The sequence below is a fragment of the Sus scrofa genome, chromosome 4, assembly GCF_054392235.1.
Source record: "Sus scrofa isolate SSC_HxYL_T2T_F1_AM1 chromosome 4, Sscrofa_HxYL_maternal_Yorkshire_Landrace_v2.0, whole genome shotgun sequence".
Taxonomy (NCBI): Eukaryota; Metazoa; Chordata; class Mammalia; order Artiodactyla; family Suidae; genus Sus; species Sus scrofa.
The window spans coordinates 16,661,847-16,680,810 of record NC_139386.1 but is presented as its reverse complement, the minus strand read 5'-3'; the positions used below and the strand labels follow the sequence as shown (position 1 = coordinate 16,680,810).

The 18,964-nt window shown below is 45.1% G+C and overlaps 1 protein-coding gene across 3 annotated transcripts in view; it reads right to left on the bottom strand.

Moving 5' to 3' along the window:
• Positions 1–13,081, bottom strand: part of LOC110260230 (uncharacterized) — a 229,119-nt gene extending 216,038 nt beyond the window's left edge. For 2 of the 3 annotated variants that reach the window (XR_014843408.1, XM_085021774.1), the window contains exon 1: positions 12,910–13,081. The gene's annotated coding sequence lies outside the window, so the exon portion shown is untranslated. The remainder of the gene's footprint in view (positions 1–12,909) is intronic. The other variant, XR_014843407.1, reaches the window with a different exon arrangement.
• Positions 13,082–18,964: the final 5,883 nt, after the last annotated feature.

Genomic DNA, 18,964 nt, shown 5'->3' with positions numbered 1-18,964 from the left:
GGAGAGGGGTACCTTTGTGGTGTTGGAGCTCCCTCCTGCCCCCTGGAGAGTCCCCAGAAAAGAACCTGCTCCCCCAGCCAGACAAGGTTGGGGACCTTGTGTTGGAAGACCCCACACTGCCAGGTCACAGAGGGATTCAGAGAAGATGACCAGTGCTGAACAGAAGTAGCAAACCTAATATCAAAGAGCTGCCAAAGAGATGTCCCCCAACCTCAGACGCTTGCAAACTCTCTGACTTAGCAGTGCCATGTCAAAGAATTCATCCTAGGTGAATCATACAGAGGCACAGAAAAATACAGCTAAAAGAATTCTCATTTCCAGAAGTGTTTATCATAGTGAAAAACTGGACACCATCTAAATGTCCAATAACAGGAGAATGGATAATTAAATCATGGTTCATTCCTACACTGGAATACCCTACAGCCACTGAAAAAGATTTCCTATGAGAGTATTTAATGTCAGCAAAAAAGTAACTGATATTGCTTGGCCATTTTTTTTAAAAGCAGGTACATAGACACATAAATTAGTATGTATGATATGACCTAATAAGAGTTTTAATGAATAAGCACACATACACACACACAAACCTGGAACAATAATGACTAAACATGATGACACTGATAATAGCTGAGTGGTTGAATTGTATTTTAATTTTTTTTTCTTATCTGTATTTTCAAAGTGTTCTACCATGTTCATGTGTTAAAGATCCGCTCTGACAGCACCAGGCTGCCAACGCAGAGGATCTGCAAGAAGCAGCAGCATCGCTTAGCTTTCTGTCTGTCCAAACGGGCTCGTATTTTTCTCTCATCTGAAAGGTCCTGACATCAGCCACCTTGGGCAATCGGCTTGCCTCCAGCCTCTAACTAGCCCTTCTGGGGCGTGTGCATCTCTGCAAACACATGGGCTTTTCCAAGGAAAAGATACAGCCCACCACCAGAGAAGGAAATTAAATGCTTTTCTCAGTAAATTTTTCCACCTCCAAATTTTAATCATGGAAATAGGGCTACCTGCTGGTTTTTGTTGCTTGAAGACTGATTAAAATGACTTGATTCTATGAAGTTACCAGTAGATTTTAATGGGCGGGGTCGGGGGGAGAAGGCAGGTGCCATATTTATGCTGCTTTCTAATCTCTGATCCTCAGGTCCTTTTTGATATTATTTCTTGTACTCTGACCATCCTTTGAGGTAGGATTCAGGCAGGATACGGGCAAGGAAAGGAGGAGGCTGTATAGAAAATCTTTACATTCGCTCAAAAAATATTTTCTGATTTTCAGGGGCGGGGGCTTCTGCCCTTCTTTGGTTTTTCTCTCTCACAATAGGATTAGAGGAACTTTCATCCTTTTTTTATCACTTCTAGTGCCTCTGTCTACTCCCTCCCTTTATAGCTCCCCCCACCTCCCAGAGGAGAGAAGCTCCTGTCCCTGATCATCGGAACATGTCTTATAGTCAGGGGACTTACGACACCCCGACAAATCCTGCATCCATGCATACAATCCTCTTCCCAGCTTCTCTATCACAGGCAGAGCCTGCCGGACCCAGTTCCCTTTCTGTGCCTGATCCTGTGCCCACTCCTGGTATGTAGCGCAAGCCGGCCATCCTTGTCATGGAGCTGGTTGGGTAAGTGGACTTGGAGAAGGCTCTAGATTTGAGGGCACAGGGATAAGGAAGCTTCATGTTTCCTCCTGGGAATTCACACATAATTGTGGTATCTAAGATGTGTAACAGTTTTATATATATATATATAACTGAATCACTGTACTATATATGGAAACTAACATGATATTTTAAATCAACCATACTTTAATAAAAAGTAAATGAATGAAAAAGGCCTGAGGTCCCCTTCCCCTATCCAGATTTTATCAGAGAAGACCTACTTTGCAGGGGTTATGGTGCTTGCAGATCATTAAGCAAGTGCCTAATTTCCCCCCACTTGACTGCTGTTCCTTGTATATAACTCAGTCAAGAACCCATGGGGAACAGGGAGGAGTGGGAGGGTTTACTTTCATCCTGAAACCTTAAATCTGCACACCTGATGTGTGCCAGGTGCTGAATACACTAGGCAGACCCTATCCCTGCCCCTGAGGGTTTTGTAGTCTGTAGGAGGAGTCAGCTATGTTAGTACATATGTGTAATAATATGTACAAGTGTCCCTCAGTATCTGCAGAGAATTGATTCCAGGACCCATTGTGGACACCACAATCCACAGGTGCTTAAGACTCTTAAATAAAATGATACAGTCAGCCTTCTGTATCTGCAGGTTATGTATCCACCAGAACCACTGAATTCAGGGATGCGGAACCTGTGGACATGGCAGGTCAACTGTACGATACATTGTGAGGATGTACAAAGTGCAGGGGAGCATAGAAAAGGGAACACATTCAACTGAGATAGAGGAGATTGGGGAAGAGACTGGAAGGGCTCCACAGAAGAAGTAATATATGAGCTGCATCTTGAGAGACTAGGAAAAAAGGTGAAGGAGATTCCAGAGAGAGGGAACAAATAGTATGTGCAAGAAAAAGAGGCCTGACTGCCTGGTATATTCTGGGAGTGGGAAGGCATAGTCTTTGGGGGTCATGGTGATTTTCTTATTCATTTGCAGAAGCTCTTTATAAATTAAGGCTATCACTCCCTTGTCTATTAGTGTTGTAAATTAAGACTTAAACTGTAGTAGTGTCTAGAATAGGTTCAAGTGGGGGAAAACTGAAGATAAGGCATTCATTAGGGAATTATTGATCCATTTAAAGGCAATGCAGATACACATACACAATGGAATATTACTCAGCCACCAAAAGGAATGAAATAATGGCATTGCAGCAACATGGATGGACACAGAAATTATCATGCTAAGTAAAGTTAGTCAGACAGTGAGACACAAACATCATATGCTATCACTTAAATGTGGAATCTAAAAAAAGGATACAATGAATTTATTTGCAGAACAGAAACTGGCTCACAGACTTTGAAAAACTTATGGTTACCAAAGGAGACAGGTTGGAGGGGATGGGCTGGGGGTTTGGGATGGAAATGCTGTAAAATTAGGTTGTGATGATGGTTGTACAACTATAAATATAATTTTTTAAAAACTGGGGGAAGAAATTAAAAGCATGCAGACCCAAAGCAGGTGCGTCACATCAAGAATGCTTCTGAAGCGTGTTGTCCAAAGTCACACTTTGGTATGTGGCAAAAGTGGAAGTCAGCCAGAAGATTTACATACTGCATCCTAATGTGGTGTTCTCTGTCCTGGAAGGGTCTCAGATAATCAAAGTATTGGGTGTCTATGGAGCTTTCACGTGGAGAAAAATAAAAAGGTTCAAAAGAAATGTCTTTTTTATAGCTTCCACTAGGTCCCACTTTTCTGATGGAATTCCATGTACTCACATTTCAGTCAAGGTAGCCATTGGTAATCAGGCCATTAGGGTTGGTTTTTTTTTTTTAATGTGCTGGATCATTAACATGGAGAAGATGGGACTTAGAGTGATCTTGAAGAATGATTAGGGTGTATAGGTGCTATCCTCTGAATATCTGTGTCCCCCTCAAATTCATATGTTGTCATCCTAACCCCTAAAGGTGATGGTATTAGTAGGCAGTAACATTTTCAAGGTGCTTAAATCAGGAGGGTGGAGCCCTCATGAAAGGGATTAGTGCCCAGTAAAAGAGGGTCCAGAGAGATCCCTAGCCCTTCCACCACGTAAGACTACAAGAAGCCTACAACTCGGAAGAGAGCCCCACTCAATCATGTTGGCATCCTGATCTTGGACTTCCAGGCTCCAGAGTTGTGAGAAATAACTTTCTATTCTTTATAAGCTACCCAGTCTGTGATGTACTGTTATAATATCCCGAGTGAACTAGGACAGTGGGGAAGAGATCAGCATTGCAATCCCAGGAGCGGATTCCTCCATATTTCTACTAAGCACAGTCTGGGATTACCACTCTGTCTCAAGTGAAGTCTTCTTTGCTTTCAAGTAACAAAAATCACCTCATTCTGGCTCAGTGAAAAGGGGATGATTTGTAGGAGAGATAATGTGTTATCTCACCAGTCATCCCTCAGTTTCAACCACTTGTAAAGACTGACTCTCTCCCAGTCCCAGTTCTCAGAAACAGATCTGATTTGACCAACTTGACTCACATGGTCACCCCAGCCAATCAAATCTTGCTGAGAGCCTAGATGCCATGGGATACCCATGGCTGCTTTTGAGCAACTATCAAAATAGAAGGCCAGTGTAAGCTAGACAACACTGCCCCAATCCACACAACACTGCCCCAATCCACAGTTCTCTTCTATCCTCAAGGTCCCTTCTGTTCAAGAGCTAAAAATCTGTGAGTGATTAGAAATCTCAATTCAGCATGGAAAGTAGGGTTGCCAGATTTAGCAAATAAAAGTCCAAGATGCCCAACCAAATTTGACTATTTGACAAAGAAATTTAGTATGTCCTGTGTGATATTTGGGACCTAATTTTTTTTTTTTTTTTTTTTTTTTTTTTTACCGTACGCAAAGTATATGGGAGTTCCGTGGCCTAAGATCAAGCCACAGGTGTAGCAATGCCAGATCCTTAACCCACACTTCTGCAGCAACCCAAGCTGCTGCAGAGACAACACCAAATCCTCAACCTGCTGTGCTACAGTGGGAATTTCAGGACCTACTGATACTAAAAATAATGCTTCATTGTTTGTCTGAAACTCACATGTACCTGGGCATCCTATATTTAACTACCAAACCTAGTAGAAAGGGTTTGGTGTGTTTGTGTGCGCATGTGCAGGACTCTGAATTCTTGACATTTCCAGAATAATGATCACATCTCTGGGAATGTAAATGCCCAAGACAGATGTAAGGGTTTTCAATATGCCAAATCGAGGACACCGTGAGCAAAGCCAGCATCCTGAGAGCAAGAGGTGGACCTGCATAATTTTCAGTGAGTTAAATTGCTTTGTTGCAGAGTTGGCTTATTAAACATGCCTTTCAACTTTGGAGTGCTTGGCTGAAGAACTTGATTATCAACAGATGGGAACTTCCTCCCTGCAGCCGTAAACTTTACCTATCGTGCTGGCACACAGAACCACATGCAAGAAGACATTAGTATACCTTCAGATGCCATTCTCCAGAGCCTCCAGACAGGGTGCCCTGGGCTTCCCGTAGAGCTGGACTGGGAAGGTAGAGGACCGCAATGGCTACCTAGATGGGTACACGGGCTCGTTGGCTTATATGGGTCTTTTCATGACTTTGTTCTTCCCTCTCTATGAAAAGGACACTGTTCTTAGTGTTAAACAAACTTGGGCCCTGGTCCTGCTGCTACCTCTTCCAAGCTTTATGAGCTGGAGCAAATCATGAAACCCCTCTGATCCTCGGTTTCCTCACCTGTTAATCGGGGATAATAATGTTACCCATCTTACAGGGATATTGAGGGAAGTCAATGACCTCCTGCCTATTTAAGTGTCAGATTTCATGGACCTCAGTCCCTCAGACTTGTCCTAGCTCCCTCCTTCCTATTATCCAGATCCCTGAGGTCAATTTTAATAATATCCTCCGAGCACCTAAAATGTGTGCCTTATCTTACTCTGCTTATCATCAATCTTAGATCATAAATCATGTTATCCAGCTCCCGGTGGGCTCTCCCTCGGCTCAATAATCCTTTCATTCTTCTCCAGTGGACCTACAGCTCAGAGGTTTTCATGTCTACAACAGAAGCCAAAGTATTTCTCATATTTTACTTTATAACTAACATGTTATATATTAAGTGTATTTATATTATCAGTATTGTTATTATTATTATTGGTGAAAGAGCAGGAATAAGTACTGGATAGGAAATCATGTCTCCTGAACTTCCTTCCTTACTCATAGTCCTTCTTTATTCTTTTTTAGAAATTATTTTATTTTATTGGTCACATGTGTGGCACATGGGAATTCCCAGGGCAGGGATCAAACCTGCACCACAGCAGTAACAAGTGCCACAGCAGCTACAACGCTGGATCCAGTTGAGCCGCCAGAGAATTCCAGAATCCTACTTTAAAGTCAGATACTTCTTACTGTTTACAATAGCCAAGACATGGAAACAACCTAAATGTCAACTGAGAAATGGATAAAGAAGATGTAGTGGGAGTCCCCGTCGCGGCGCAGTGGTTAACGAATCCGACTAGGAACCATGAGGTTGCGGGTTCAGTCCCTGCCCTTGCTCAGTGGGTTAACGATCCGGTGTTTCCGTGAGCTGTGGTGTAGGTTGCAGACGCGGCTCGGATCCCACGTTGCTGTGGCTCTGGCGTAGGCTGGCGGCTACAGCTCCGATTAGACCCCTAGCCTGGGAACCTCCATATGCCGCGGGAGCGGCCCAAAGAAATAATAGAAAGACAAAAAAAAAAAAAAAAGATGCAGTACATATATACAATAGAATAATACTCAGCCATAACAAAGGAATGAAATCATGCCATTTGCAGCAACATGGATGGACCTAGAGATTATGATACTAAGTGAAGTCAGTCAAAGACAAACATCATATGATATCACTTATATGCGGAATCTTAAAAAAGGATACAAATGAACCTATTTGCAGAACAGAAATAGTCATAGAATTTGAAAACAAACCTACAGTTACCAGAGAGGACGAGTGGAGAGAGGGATGGAATGGGGGTATGGAATTGGCATATGCACACAATGGAATATAGAACAATTGGCCAATGGGGACATGCTGCATTGTGCACAGGGAACTCCACACAATTTTCTGTAATAATCTATATCAGAAAAGAATCTGAAGAAAAATGGACACGTGTATACGTACAACTGAATCACTTTGTTGTACTGCAGAAATTATCACAACACTGTAAATCAACTATACTGCAATAAAACTCTAAAAAAAATGCAAAACAAAATAGTCAGCTACTTTTTAATGTCACCAGCTGGACCCTGGGCCCTCTGCCCATTGGCTATAAATCTCCACTGGCTTTCATTGTATTGGGAGTTGAACCTCATTGCTCTCCCCTGTTGCAATATCCCCACTGCAACAGTCTTGAATAAGTCTCCCTTACCATTTTAACAAGTGTTGGAATAATTAGGTAACAGTTAATTAACAATACCTGGAACATTTTTTAAACATTCTGAGGTGGCCTGGGCCCCATCTGAGACCAATGAGTCAGAACCATGGGCATGGTTCTAATATGTACTAGGGTTGAGAACCACCGGCCCAGAAGGTCTGCACAAATCTTTTGTGATGGACTGACTCTCAGACAGAAGGGACCCTTGAATCCTGGCTGGGTTGACCTTTATCTCTGTCTCACATCAGCCCTATCCCACCAGAAACAAGCTCCTCTTTCCAGTCCCACCAGACTGCATTCTCGTAACACACCAAGCTGTATCACTCCTGCGTACATTGGCTCACACCACCTCCCGTCCCAGAAATGGCCCCTCTGTGCCCTCTGACCGTCCAGGGAAAGGTTAATCATAGTGAAGACCTCACCTTAAGCATCACTGCCTCCTAGAAGCCTCCCCCAGTTCTTTCCAGGCATATAGTGATCCCTTTCTCCTTTCTGTCCCCACCACCTCATCAACCAGGTGTCATCACATCATCTTCCATAGCACACCTGGGACCTCTCTTGCCCTGTCTACAGGCCTGACAATGCATAAAGCAAGCCACAGCATGGCTGATGTCACTACAACAGCAGAGTGAAATGTGGCTCCTCTCCAGCCAGCATGGCTGAGGGTAGAGTAGGGCTTACTATACCTGTCAACAGATGCCAGGTTTTTAGAAATTACCCATCTGAAATTAATACTGACACATGAAAAGAAAATAACAAAAGCTTTCCATCAGGCAAAACAAAACTTATATCTGGCAGAGACTGTAAACTTGGATAAACCCTCAATATTGAACACCTACTTTCTTGATATCAGATATTAGGAACCCTTCAACACAGAGCATTGAATTTAGAGTCAGAAAACCTAGACTATAAATGAATTCAGCCACTTTCTAAGGTGATAACTTTATGCAAGTTACTAAATTTCTCTGAGTCTCAGTTTTCTCATTGATTAAGTGAGGATTTTAATACTTCACCTACTTTCTCCAAAAGATTGCTTTAGTCGTAAATAAAATACAACCTAGAAAGGCGTATTTTCTTTCACTGTGAAGCCCCATACAGACATAAGGAAGAATTTTAATTTCTTACTAATTACTGTGCTTTGCTTTTTTCCTTAATTAGTATCAACACTTTTACGTTTGTATAAAACAGATCGAGATGTCCATTCAGGAATAATTAACAAGGAAAGTTTATTTTAGAAAGACCGTGGGATGCTGTTGGAGGAATAATATGTCTTGCCTTCTTTTTTCTTCTTTCTTTCTTTTAGGAAATGACATGCAAATGACTTTATCTTGCTAAGGTTCTTCCACACAAACAAGAAAAGAAGGTATTTTGCACCTGAACCACACGTTTATGTTCAAATTGTAAATAATAAAAGGAAAAGAATAGTTAATGAGAGTAAGGAAAGAACAGCACACGATTAAAACTGGAATCTTAGAGTTCCCGTTGTGGCTCAGTGGTTATCGAATCTGACTAGTATCTACGAGGACACAGGTTGGATCCCTGGCCTGGCTCAGGGGGTTAAGGATCTGGCACTGCCATGAGCTGTGGTGTAGGTCGCCAATGCGGCTCAGATCTGGCGTTGCTGTGGCTGTGGTGTAGGCTAGTGGCTACAGCTCCAATTAAACCCCTAGCCTGGGAACCTCCATATGCTGCGATGTGGCCCTAAAAAATAAATAAATAAATAAAAAGAAAACTGGGGTCTCAAAAGTGTTGATGATCCAATTCAGGCCATGTATATGCATATAGTTACATATATTTACCAATGTGTTTGATTCTCCCGTTCCTTCCTCATCTATCATCTCTCCCTTCATAAACCAAATATTTTCTTTTGGACTAACACGGTATAGAGGTGTACACACACGTGCAGTGTATGTGTCCGTGTGTGCGTGTTTGTGTGAGCCTGTTTTCCCTCCAGTCTTTTTTTAAATTGAAATATAGTTGATTTACAATGTTTCAGATGTACTGCAAAATGATTCAGTTATACTCCTACACATATATTCCTCTTCAGATTCTTTTCCATTATAGGTTATTACAAGATATTGAATACAGTTCCCTGTGCTATACAGTACATCTATTTTATATATGGTAGTTCATTAACCCCAAACTCCTCATTTGCCCCCTTCCCCCCTTCCCCTTTGGTAACCATAAATTTGTTTTCTATGTCTGTGAGTCTGTTTCTGTTTTGTAAATAAGTTCATTTGTGTTCTTTTTTAGATCCACATAAAAGTGCTATAGTATGATGTTTGTCTTTCTTCCTCTAGTCCTTTTGACTTGGCTGTTTGTCAGGGGCGGGGGTATTTAGTCTTATCTTTGACAAGGCATGTGGTATTAAAGTCTAAGAGGCCCTCGATTATCACAGAAGGCTGCTACACCACCCTCTGTGGTTAGGCTAGAAGGGATCTAGACTGGTTCCAGATGACAACTCCAGAAGTGGCAGAGCTAGCAAGGGAGATAACTGTTTTCTTCCAAGTCTTCTTGAGTTAGAAGGAATCTTAACACATCATCTTGGTCCAACCCTGTGCCCTTTCTCCGTTTACACAAAAGGAAATCAAGAATGGCCAGAGAGGGAAAATGACTTTCCTAAGATCACAGAGCTTGTACAAGCCTTTCCAGAGCATCTTCATCGCCAGAGCAAGGCCTTTTTCTATTGCTCCAGGTGGTTCCAAGATGAAAAAGGCATGATCTCCATTCTCAAGGAGTTCACAATCTAACAGAGGGGTCTGTAACACAAGGCAGAAGAAATCAAGACTAAGAAGAAGTGCCTGAGACTGCTGGAAGAGCAGAAAGAATTTCTGATGGGGAAACTAGAAAGGGTGTCATGAAGAAATGACATCTGAGCAAAGCATCAAAGAACAGAAAGGTCGAGGATGCACAGGACCCACGCTGGTATGTTTGTCATGTCACCTGTTGTCTTGGGCACCCCTTTTGGAAAACAACATCAAAATACTAGCCAATAAAAATAATAATAAGGCAAGAAGGGAAGCTGAGAAGAAACACAGGCTGGAGAAGGACAAGCAGAAAGAAGTCAGGTTGAAGGTTTTAGGGAACACCTTCCCTAGGGAAAAAAAAACACAGAGCATCTGCGGCGGGATGGCGTCGATTTAAAATGCAAAAAGCAAATCAGAAAGTCTTTTCTGACCAAGCTAAGTTAAAACAAGTCAGTAGGATTATTCAACATAATTATGGTGTGTTAACCTCATGTATATAAACTATAGATTAGACCCCTACTTGGGTTAAGGCAGGAGAAACCAACTAAGGGGGGAAAAAAGTACGAAGAAAAACAGTTTGGAACTACATTCCAAAATGTGCAGGAGATGGAAGAAAAGCCACTCTGAGGGTGGGGACACTAAGCCCTACCCCAAGGGGCCAGGTCTGCATGGGAAATATAAAACCTGAAAAATCAGAGTTCCCGTAGCGGCGTGGAGGAAACGAATATGTCTAGGAACCGTGAGGTTGCGAGTTCGATCCCTGGCCTTGCTCCGGGGGTAAGGATCCGGCGTTACCGTGAGCTGTGGTGTAGGTCACAGACACTGCTTGGATCTGGCGTTGCTGTGGCTCTGGCGTGGGCTGGCAGCTGTAGCTCCTATTCGACCCCTAGCCTAGGAACTTCCATATGCTGCAGGTGTAGCCCTAAAAAAAAAAGGAAAAATCAACCAGCATGATGTTATCACCCTAAGTGATGATTAAAAGCCCAGGGTGGGGAGAGTGACCCAGCAAGAGTGCTCAGGGTGAGAGGAGGCCCAGGGCCAGGGTCTGGGAAACCACCCTCCCAACAGCAGGATGTAGCAAGGAAGAGTCGGTGACTGACTTGGGTGATTTCTGGGGAAGCACAGGGCAGAGTTTTGTGGTTTGAGGCAGATGCAAAACAAAGGCAAAGTAAACAAAAAAAGTCCTTAAATCCATCCCCCTGGCAGCTCTCCTGGGGACAAAAGGTGCTCTGCCCTGCAGCCGCCATGGGTGTAGAAGGATTAGATGCTGCCACAGACACGGCAGAATGGGACACTCCCACGGGCCAACAGGGAACCTCATGGGAAGCTCTTGGAGGGTAATTTGCTCTGACAGCTACAGAGCTTCATGAAGAGCTTTATTCCCTACTCCACCCTCTGCGTGTGCATGCAGACACACACACACACACACACACACACACACACACACACACACAGAAATAATACATTTAATTCGGGGACCAAACATCCCAGCTTACACCTGCTGTCCCAGCATAATAATTGATGGCATCCCCTTTGACTTCCCCAATGTATGCAAATCTGAAAAACAGATTCCATAGTGGTTGCCTCAGGTTAAGGATGGTGGGGACTAGAGGGTGGGGGTGGGGTGATTATAAAGGGGAAGAAAGGGGGCCGTTGTAATGGAAGAGTTTCCCATCTTGATTGTGGTGGTGTTTTCACAAATCTGCTCCTGTGATAAATGGCGTAAAAGGACACACGCACATTGCACACGGACACGGAATGTCAATTTCCTGGTCCCTATGGGTAAGATGTAAGCATTGGGGAAAAACTGAGTGAAAGGGACAAGGGTGCTCTCAGGATTATCATTGCCACTTCCTGTGAGTCTAGATTAATTCCAAAATTAAAGAGGGTTTTTTTTTTTTTTTTTTAAGTGATCCAGCAACATCCTCTGAGCACTGCAGAACTGAGATTGGTGCAGGCAGCATCTGCTGGGATCTGCACAGTTGCTAATAGGCACATAAATGGCTATTGCAGCCATTGAGGGTTGGGGGAGGTTCTGGTCTTTGAAGTTTAGGATTGCAAGACAGGGAGACCAAGAATTCTCAGTAACTCTTCCATTAGCCCTGGTACAAGAAAGTACCTTTCTGGCATGAATCAGCAGAAATAGATGTAACATGTGGAAACGGATCCGTGGATGACCCACAACAGCTCAGGGACAGCAAAGGGGGATCCAGAGGAGAACCAGGACAATGGCACTTCCTTTGGGGTCCCCTGAATACAAGCTTCGTCAGTGTTCAGGAAGCAGAGAATTAATAGTTAACCTCAGACCTACGTCATAGGCCAGCTGTACATACAGTTTCGTAAACTGCTTTTAGTTTATTCCACATCACGATTTTTGCTCTTCTCAACGACTCATTAACTTAAAAGGATTCCATGAGATATCTTTTAAAAACCCCCATCCACTCACTGAATGCTCTGCATCTCCATGACCCCCGTGACATGTTACTCCAACCTTCACACGGACCTGGATATTATCAACCCCCTTTTGCTTATGAGAAAGCCAAGACTCAGAAAGGCTTAGGAATTTGCCCAAGGTCACACAGACAATCAGAAGCAGGGCCAGGTTCCAAACCCAGGTCACATGCACTCCAAACCGTGTCACCCTCCCCATCCTACACTGCCTCTCCTAAGATGAGTGAGGCAGGGGTAACAGGGTCACCCGAGCTACATAGAGCCAGCTGCTGTCCGTCACAATCTCACTGCTTCGGTACCTAGACCAGAAGCGGCCCCCCTTGGAGAAGGGCATCAGAGTCGGCCCTGTGCTCCATCTACCCCTGGTGCCCAGAGGGAGTGAGGAGCCCTCGGTATCATCCAGCCCTCTTTTTTTCCTTGGAGTTCTGGGGGAGAAAGAGAAGAGCCCTCCATTCACCCCAGGAGCCCTTCCTCAAAACACCCCTGGGCCCTGAGCCGATGCCCACGGACCTCAGGCGTAACAGATGCCTATATTTAACCGAGAGCCTCCTGAGATGGCAGGATGGCCAGAGGCCCCCAGCAACGTTGCACACAGAATAGAATCCAGGAAACCCAATGATAGTGCCTCTCTCCCCACATCCGTTAGGTAAATGGCATCTGCCTCGCATTAGAGAAGAAAGAATTTTCCTGGCCTGAGCACATCTCCAGCAAGGGCTCCTCCGGGAAAAGCCTGCAAAATTCACTCTCACAGTGAAATCTGAGGATTCCAGGCCAAGTCGTTAGGTCGGATATCCTGAAGCCAAGAAGGGGAGAAAAGCAGCTGAGACGTGGCTGACATCTTGACGGTTCCGCTCCACAAACTGCGCCAAGGATGCTGTCTTCTGCTCACGTGACTCTGACGGGCGAATGGAGAGGCCTCGGGGTCAGCCCCGGAGACTGGCCGTGGGGGCGGTGAGCGGCTCCATGGTCTCCGAGCTTTTATTCTCAGACATGGTGACAGAGCAAAGAGAGGGATGAAAAACAGTGAGGAGCCTAATAAAATATGCTTAGAAACTAGCAGCCACGGTTTCTTCACGTTTCCCTTCAGGAATTGAGATGGGGTAAGTATTTGAGGTGCATTTATCTGCTAGCAGCCTCACAGCAACCATACAGATCAGTGTAATTATCATCCCCACTTTACAGGTGAGGAAACCGAGGCCCAGAGGCATCAATCAATCTAAGGCTCCATCGGTAATAATCAGTGGAGACAGGATTTGGATCCAGGTAAACGAACTCCTCAGTTCATACTTTTCACTGCCCTGATTCTGTCTCCCAGTTGGATGACAATCAGGCAGGCGGGTTGCAGGGAGCAGAACTAGACCCCAGGGCTGCCCAGCTCTAAAGCTCATGCCTACTCAAAATATTCAAACGTGTGTGGGGGTCTCCTGAGGTGCAGTGGGCTCTGGCGTTGTCACTGCAGTGGCTTGGATTGCTGCTGTGGCACAGGTTCCATCCTGGCCTGGGAATGTCTACATACCTTGGGCACAGCCAAACAAAAAAAGCCCATATGTGAGGTCACTTGGGTGTGGCCCTCACACTTGTATGTACATGTACATGTGCACACGTGTATGTACACGACGAGCACGTGTCCCCTCTCACACGTACTCTCACATCTCACCTTGAATGTCTCTGCCTTTTGTGCATATTATCTTTATAATGTGTCCTTGGGGACTACATGCTTAGGGGGTTGGAAGGTCTCAGGGCTACTTTCAAGTGGTTCTGTATCAGAAGGGTTACTGGCGGAGTTCCCGTCGTGGCGCAGTGGTTAACGAATCCGACTAGGAACCATGAGGTTGCGGGTTCGGTCCCTGCCCTTGCTCAGTGGGTTAACGATCCGGCGTTGCCGTGAGCTGTGGTGTAGGTTGCAGACGCGGCTCGGATCCTGCGTTGCTGAGGCTCTGGCGGAGGCCGGTGGCTACAGCTCCGATTCAACCCCTAGCCTGGGAACCTCCATATGCCTCGGGAGCGGCCCAAGAAATAGCAACAATAACAACAACAACAACCAAAAAGACCAAAGACAAAAAAAAAATAAAAAATAAAAATAAAAAAAATAAAAAAAAAAGAAGGGTTACTGGCTTTGGCAGGTGAGGCATATCGCTTATCTGAACAATCAGGAGGCAACTAGGAAGAGAGTCCCCTGATCATGCAGGGGTGTTAGTCCCAGTCAGGCCGGGGCCTTGGCCTCCCGCAACCCCACCTCTTCTGTGACCGTGTGATACTGGGAAAGTTATGGCTATGACATGCAAGACCAAAAATTGGTCAGCTTTTCCCAGTCAGGTGCCTAGAAAGTTCTGTAAGCCCTGGACATGCAACAAGTGAGGCAAAAGCATCACTGAAATACAAGCCTTGGTCTCATTTGTAAAATAAGAGCAACAATAGTGATGATAATAATAATAAAACTTCAAGAAGAGCAGGGATGTTGGAGTGTACAGTACAGATGACACAGAGGAGAAGGAACAGTCTTGGAGAAAGAAGCTGGTGACAAGTAGAGAAGCCTCGGGCTGGGGAAGCCATGAGCTCCAGGAAGAAGGATGGGGACATACCAAGTACAAGGACAAACCAGACAGGAATGAGCTACGAACATGAAACCTGCCTGAGGCAGCAGCTGGGAGCTGGACCTGATGGGACTCCATCTTCATAGCCTCCTCTGAGGGCCTGTGCAAAGGCTCCTGAAGCAGATGGGGAGGGGGAGGGGCACCAGGGGTGCGGGGTCATTGGAGCTCACCCCCAAGCACCTCATCAGCAGCCTGGGAGGCAGATGCCATGTGGGTCACATTACAGGAGGCCAATTAGGATATATGAGGTCATTAGGCGGCGCTTTGACCCAGGCCAGGTAGGAGACCCGGTGACTCCACCGGGGACGGGATCTGGGCAGTGTTGATGATGAAGACAATGATGATGATGATGATGACAGTAATAAGAAGTCATCAATGTTTAATTCTAATCAACAAAACTCACTGTGAGCTAGGAATGTGTCAATCACTGCTCGAAGCACCGGCACATGGTAACTCATTTAACACATCCACCAAATGGAGGGAATGAACTCCTGATAGTTAGCACCCGTGGTGAATGCTAAATGAGATGCTCTATGTGAAACTGGCTTGAGCGATGGAGATAAAGATGACAATGATAAGAATGGTGGTGATGGTGGTGCTGGTGATGGTGGCCGCAGCAGTGGTGGAGGCGATGGAGGTGAGGATGGTGGAGATGGTAGTGGTACCAGCGGCAATGGTAACAGGTGATATAACGCTGTGGGTAAAGAAGAGATTCGGAGTTAAACAGAGACCTAAGTTCAAGTTCCAGCTCTGCCATTTACTCATTGGATTATCTTAGGCAAGCTTCTCTGAGCCTCAGTTTCCTCATCTGTGAAATGGGAACTACACACACATACACACACACACACACACACACACACACACACACACACACAGAATACTGTTAAGAAGAGAAAAATGCACATCTGATACTTGATACACAGCAGCTACCACGGAGAAGGGCAGTGGTGGCAACAACGGGAGTGACGATGGCAGAGGTTCCCCACACAGGGAGTCAGCTCCTGACCACACCCCACAAACTCTCCCAGCAGATACCACCTTAGGAGCCTTCACTTGGAGAGGGTATTTTGAATTGGCTACACCTGGTCCCAAGTACACACACACACACACACACACACACACACACACACACACACACCCCTTCCACACTCACCGCGTTGCAAGCACTACTCTCTTAACCATTAACCAAGCTGGCTCTAGCTAAGCTGGGAAACAGACAAAGGTTATTTGTGGAGTTATTGCATCACCTTCTCACCCCTGGCCCTGGTACCATGTGGCTGTAAGCTGACCCCTACTCTGCTAGGATCATAGTCACCCTACCTCATCTCCTTCCCCTTCCCAGCCTCCTTGCTTTTACCCTTCCCTGTCCAGCCAACATTCGCCACTTAGGGTTTTGTGACCTCATGCTTAATAATAATAATAACAACAACCACAACAACGTACATGTACTGTGTGCCTACTATGATCCATGCTTCATGGACTGGTTTATTTAATCCTCACAACCACCCTGTGAGTTGGGTGAAATTCTAAGCCCCACTTTACAGGTGAGGATTCTGAGGCTCAGAAAGGTTAAAGTAACGTTTCCTGGGTCACACAGCTTATAATTGCAGAGCTGGCACCAGGGGCATGTTTGATCTTGGAGCCAAGGCTGTTTGTACCACATGATGCTGTCTGCCTTTCAAAGACTTAGCCCACAAGAGTGGGAGTATTGAAGAGCAAGAACGGAGGGTAAATGTTGAAGAAAGAAAGCATTTGGCTGGTTCCCAAGTCCCCTAGAAAGGGAGCTTTCCACCACCAGCTTCCCTCCAGACTCTGACCTGGCATTACCATGGGCCAACTGTCATGGTCACTATGAATCATAAAAATGATGCGTCATGCTTTCTAAAGCATGCTTTCTGAAAACCCAGACTTGTTTTGTTTAATTGCAGCATACCCTTTAGCCCAGCAGTTCCACTTCTAAAATGTTCTCCTGCAGATATATTTGCACATGTGCGAACAGACATATTTACAAAGTTACTCAGCATTTGTAATGGCAAAAATTTGGAAGCAACCCAAATGTCTATCAGTGGGGAATGGTTAAATAAATTATGGAACATGCAGATGATCAAATACTCTCCAGCCATTAAAAAAAAAAAAATGTTTAAGCTCTATTTGCAAGGATACAGAAGCGATACATAGGAATGTGAACATATGGGTCTCTACGAACAGCAAGTGTGTTATGCCGTCGCCACTTATGTCAAATATGGTGAGGGTGAGGAATAAGCACAGGTGATTTCTCACATATGCATGGATGGCGTCTAGCAGGATATAGAAACAACAGAAGCCATTCATTGCCCTCAGAAAGGACCTAGGCGGCTGGGAGACAGAAGTGCAACAGGGACTTTTTGCTCTCTCTTATTATGTTTCTTCTGAATGTGGGCACCTATGTGAAATAAATCTATATAAATGTGTCTATGTAGGAGTTCCCAACATGGTTCAGTGGAAACGAAACTTACTAGCATCCATGAGGACATAAGGTCGATTCCTGGCCTTGCTCTGCTGGAAGCTATGGTGTAGGTCGCAGATGCAGCTTGGATCTGGTGTTGCTGTGGTTGTGGCGTAGGCCAGTAGCTGCAGGTCTGATTCAACCTCTAGCCTAGGAACCTCCATATGCCATGGGTGCAGCCCTAAAAAGACCAAAAAAAAAAAAAGTGTCCATGTAAATCTACATATATAAATATATAAATAAATCTCTCTAAATAGTCACACACATATGAATAATCCTATGGGAATGTTCGTGGTCCATTAAAAAAAAAGTCCCTGACATGACCTCAGAGACTTTGAACTTGATTATTGTTCCTGACACCTTGGGACAGCTAACTTGATGTTTCTGAATCCAGGTTTCCTCGGTTATAAGGAGGGTGGTGGAGGGAGTGATAACTACTTCCCAGGAATGTTGGGAGGATTAAGACTCAAAATGTATGTATTATTCATTCTCCAGATATGTGTCAAGTAGTTACTCTGGGCCAGGCCCTGGGTCTGGGCTCAAAAGTATGTATTAACAAGGTGTGTCCAGGAACCGTGCTCACCCATCATGCACCACGGCATTACGGCTGGTGGGGAGATGGGCATGAAATCAACACAGACTGCGCAGTGGCCTGTTGTCATAAACACTGCAGCAGGGGACAGGTGGCTCTGCGAGAGAGAGAGAGAGAGATTGGGAGAGGGACTGTCATGGGAGCTATAGCAGGCCTTTCTTAGACAGTGACACAAGCTCAGACCCACGGGCTTTGCTTGGCCAAGAGAGGAGGGAGGAACATTACAGGTGAGAACCGTGAGCCAAAAATAAACCTGGAGAGTTCAAGGACCCAAAAGGCAATCAATCTGGCTAGAGAGCAGAAAGCTTGGGGGAGAGCTGGAGGCATAAGGGGATGAAAACCTCCGGAGCTTCCAGGGACTGTGGGAAGGATGGTGGGGGTACCTTCCGGGGGCAGCGGGAAGCAATTGGCGGTTCATCCGAAGCAGAGGCAGTGCAGCTGGCAGATAAAAGAGCAGGCTCTGGTGACCTGCTACGAATCCTGGCTCTTCCACTTCCTGGCGGGGTGCCCTGGGGCAGCCCTATGCTTCTCAATAAGGAGGCAAATAGTGCCCGTGGTACCGTGTGTGAGGTTTAAGTGCATCCCAGGAGGAGCTCTCAGCTCGGTGACTGGTGCTGCTCGCGCACTCAGCAGATGGTTTTGCAGCAGCAGCAGCCATCAGGATAGTTACAGTGCATTTCTGAAAAATCATTCTAGAGCCAGGGTGGGCCGACGATGGCCCCTGGACCAAATCCCAGCCTACCTCCTACTTTTGTGCTGTCCACAAGCTACAAATGGTTTTAACATTTACGGTTTTTTAAAAATAATAATAATAATTCATGACACATGAAAATTTTATGAAATCTACATTTTAGCAGCCATAAATAAAGTTTTATTGAGACACAGCCAACCCCATTCATTTACATATCGTCTATGGCAGTTGGCACGCGCCAATAGCATAATTCAGCAGCTGAAACAGAGACCTAGGGCCTGCAAAGCCTAAACTATTTACTAGCTGGCCCTTTGCATGCCAATTCCTGCTCTAGAAATTGGATTAAAGAGGCTCGAAGATACAAGGAGGAAGACCAATTAGGAAG